The sequence below is a fragment of the Elephantulus edwardii genome, unplaced genomic scaffold (assembly GCF_000299155.1).
Source record: "Elephantulus edwardii isolate Elephantulus edwardi_28Jun2011 unplaced genomic scaffold, EleEdw1.0 scaffold00249, whole genome shotgun sequence".
Lineage (NCBI taxonomy): Eukaryota > Metazoa > Chordata > Mammalia > Macroscelidea > Macroscelididae > Elephantulus > Elephantulus edwardii.
In genome coordinates this window covers 2,446,656-2,451,156 of record NW_006399999.1, presented here as the reverse complement: position 1 = coordinate 2,451,156, position 4,501 = coordinate 2,446,656, and positions in this window count along the sequence as shown.

Genomic DNA, 4,501 nt, shown 5'->3' with positions numbered 1-4,501 from the left:
TAAAAGAAAAAAAAAGAAAGAAAAGAAAAGAAATGCTGAGCGAGTTTGGCCCTTTTGATTTTCTGACTCCAGCTCCTTGCACATTTCATTGTAATATTTTACTTTGTCATCCCACACTGCCTTTTGAAATCTTCTGTTCAGCTCTTTAGTATCTTGATACATTCAATATAGTGTGGCATCAGGATTGGAGGGAGACTCATCAATAACATGTGTTTTGCAGATGACACCACTTCGTTTGCTGAAAATAAGGAGGGCTAGAAGTACTCCTTATTTTCAGCAAACGAAGTGGTGTCATCTGCAAAAGATCAAGGATTGTAGCCTTTGGTATGGATTGCATCTCAACGTCAAGAAAACAAAGATTCTTACCACTGGACCGATAGACAGCTTAGAGAGGAGATTGACACTATCAACAGCTTCATCTTCCTTGGATATACAATTGCCTTGGTATGAGCAGTCAGGAAATAAGGAGACACATTGTACTGTGAAAATCGGCAGTTCGGGACCTTTCCAAATTATTGAGGAGTAGTGATGTCAGTTTGAAGACCTAAGTGTGTCTGATTCAGGCGATAGTCTTTCCTGTTATTACCTATTGACACCTTTGTGTCGTGGCGTTGGAGAAAAGCACTGAATATCCCATGGACGGCCAAGAGAATTAACAGATATGTCTTGCAGAGGATGCAGCTGGAGTGCTCTTTGGAGGCAAGAATGCTGAGACATATTTTGGACATGTTTTGGACATGTTCCTAGGAGGCGTTATTCCTTGGAGGACATAATGCTGGGAAGGGTGGAGGGTTGGCGAAGGAGAGGAAGGCCCTCAACAAGGTAGATTGGCATAATGACTACTGCAACGGGCTCTTGTGTATCAGTAAGTGTGAGGTTGGCGCAGGATAGAACCGGGTTCAGACCTTTTGTTCATAGGATCGCTATGAGTCGCCTCGACAGCTCCTAACAACAACGTAAACTTAAGGAGGGGTATCTCTCTTTTACCTTGTGAACAGAGGAACATGGAGTTTCTCCTGGGATGGTAGTACTCAGATGGAGCCTTATGATGGTTACAGTGACTCTATGGGTTCCTCCTTTAGGGGAGAGGCTAAGATCTTTGGAGTCTTAACTGGGCAAATTGGAAAGCCATGGTTCAGTGAGTCAGTAAAATCTTTGGCATTTGGCTCCTTAACCATGGTGGGGCTAGGGATTGGACACAAAGAAATTGATTTGGATACCTCAGCTCACCAAGTCAAGATCAGCACGCCCTCTGGTGGTCAGTTTACGTCAAACGTACGTTGGTCATTCAACCTGGGAGGTTTTCAACATCAGATCTAAAATAGGGCATTTATTCTAGCTGCCCACTATTTGCCCTCTTTCTGCAAAACTCAGAAAAAAGGTAGGAGACCTTTTGGTCCTGAAACCACACTGGCATCCCCCTGGGTGCACTCCCAGAGGAATTTTAAGGTGCGTTTTAGCTAAAGTGTACATATGTAAAGACCGAGTCAAGTCAATCTCTGAGAGGAAATTTAATCACCATTATGTCATTATGGAACCATGGAACCACAGGTCAGGACCCACTCAGACTCCATAGGCATAGTGTGAGCTGTGGAGCTACACAGACTCATTCAGAGTCTTATTCAGAGGTTATTACAATCCCTCTCATAAAATTCTTTCCTGAGCCAACTTTGGTTTCTTGTACAATACTTGAGAGTAGCAGGCATTGATTAGATGCCCTTACCGCCTTCCACTTAGGCTAACTATCTAACTGTGATTCAGTCGAACATTCCTTGGAGGTTTAAGTTCTGGAGGTTCCTCTGGGAGGGGCCCAGCTAGCTGGTCAGCATGGACGCCTCGTGATCAAACCCATTATCTGCTCATGCTTCCGAGGCTCAATGTTTCCCTCTGGCGGTCTGATCCTGGAAGTCACTCAGTGGAGGCGAACTCTTCCCATGTTGCAGCCAGTGCACCAGAAATGTTGCAGGAATTTGACTTCTTGTCCAGCAACTGCAGGCGAAGGAACAGTATTGTAAGCTATTTTGGTGAAGTAAGGAAGACTTTATTGCCAGCAGGAACCACTGACAGAGACCACAGCCTCTCAAGGTTCAGACTCCTCGAAAGCAAAATGTTCTCTCTTTTTTCTATTGGTTGATTTTTATATATATTATGACTGATTAATGAAATCTTTTGGGCAAAAGGGCTTTATGTCAGTTAGCTACACAAGGAAAAAGGTCATAGGTTAGTTAAAATTCCCTTATTTGGTTACTGGGCAGCCAACCCCCAGCTGCTGGACTGGTTTTTCTGTTATTTATTGCTGAACTTATATCTCTTTGTATGGTCGAGCTGTTTACCTGCTGCTGCAGCTGCTTCTGGGGGTAGAGTCAGCTCAGGTTTCCTGTTTTTGCTTAGCTGGTGTCTTCTTGGGCCTGGGCCTGCCCCAGAATGACCAGTCCATTTGCCAAAGACATAGTAGCAATTAAAGCTTTGCTGTGTCACAATCTTGAGCCAGGATTTTACATTCTTAGGAAGCACTCTAATGACCAGCTGAAAGAAAGTTAATGTAAAATTAGCTGTAGATTTCTTGTCCCATAGTTGTAGCTGGCAAGGAACATGTTTAGAGAGAAAAGATGGTAAATAGGGTGTGTGTGGGGGAAATGTAAGTGGCACACAATTCAGGCATCAATTAAAGAACTCCATTCAAAAGTTATTTCAATTTAATCTTCTGATTCCTGTTTCACCACAATTAATATTCTGTATGCAAGTCTGCTCAGATGACTTTTAAGAAAAAAAGAAGAAAATTATGACAAAGACTTATTTTTAGACATTAGCAAATGAGGACATGGCACCATATTTTGGAAAATTGATTCAAGGGGCTATAGAGTGAGCCCAAATCCCATTCCCAAGAAAGTTGTATACTCCATTTGCCCTTATTTAGCCCTGCTCTCTGGGACTGATCTATAGATGGAGTTTCCAAGCTCTCAGAAGCTGAGAGCATCTCCAGTCTATCAATTGAGCCCATTGTTCTTAGCTCACCCACACACCATAAACCTCCTTTCTCTGAACTGAAAGAGCTCTCTTTGTGCTTAGGTCAATCAAAGATCAAGATGCAGTAGTGTAAACAAGAAACATTTTCTTAGTATCAGTTATATGGTTTTTCCTATCTTCAGGGTCAGTACTAAGTGTTATCATGCAGGAGGTGAAAGTGTAAGGTTTGTCCAGAGTAACTTTGTGAATTCATTGTTGTTGATGTTGTTGTTATGTGCCGTCGAGTCGTTTGGGACTCATAGTGACCCTATATACAACAGCCCTAAACCGTGCTCTATCCTGTGCCAATCTCATTGCCTCTGACACACCCATCCCGAGTACCCCAGTCACTGAATCAATCCACCTCATAGAGGGTCTTCCCCTCCTGCGCCGTCCCTCTACTCTACCCAGCATAATGTCCCTCTCTAAAGACCTGTCTCTCCTTACAACATGTCCAAAGTATGTCCGACGAAGCCCCAGAATCCTTGCCTCCAAGGAGCAGCCTGGTTTAATCCTCTCTACGATTAGTTCATTTATTAAATTTTCTTGAATGCCTACTAAACTTTGCACCAAACACTGAGAGTTTTAAGTTCGAGGATGGGTTTTGTAGAAAGGTAGTGAAGACATGATCTTATACTCAAGTATCTTATTTGTGTTCTGCTGAGGAAAAGAGGTCTTCCAGGGTGGACCTGAGTGGAGGCAGAAAGCACGCATGAAGTTATCTGATCTGTGGACTGCAATAGGCATCTGAATTCTCCCCTCAGTATGTGGGAGAGGTCATGGTTAAGGGCCATGACTTTTCATGGCTCAGATTTTCTAGGGCCCTGGTAAAAACAAAACTTCAATTTAGAGCCCTGACAACTTGTGACTTGCTTTCTCTGTGTCACTGTGCCTCTTGCCTCCATGTGACAGTATTTATGCACACATTTGCACAATGCATGTGTGTGCTTCTATTTACTCAGTCATTTGCAGAGTCAGAGAGCATACGGATAAGGATTTAAATAAACACAGGCTATTCAGTTTGGCTTGTACTCTTCATCCAGGCTAAATCTGAGAAGCTAGGGAAGGGCAATATAACATACAAGTCCCTTCTTTCTTTGAATTTCTTTTTTTTTTTTTCAGTTAGATGCTTCTTTATTCTGGTGACTCAAAAAGCTCTTGAATTTCTTTAGTGTGAACACATTGTGTCTATTTTGACATTACCTTTAGCTTAATGAGCATTAAGTAACACATAGAAGAAATGTTCACTTTCACATTTAACAAAAATAATCAACATCAGCCCTTGTCCTACCTCAATAAACAGACAATGAAGTCAAATCACTATCTATAGATTCTTCTAGTTCAATGACTTACTTTGGGACAAACAGCCATGTTCTTCAATACTTTTGTTGTTCCACAAAGTTTGATGTCTGTGGTGTTTCTGCTCTGATAACTCTTTGAATTGAGCTCCTGAATTGCAATAAAAGAAAAATAAGATAAGTCCTGGGAAATTTTC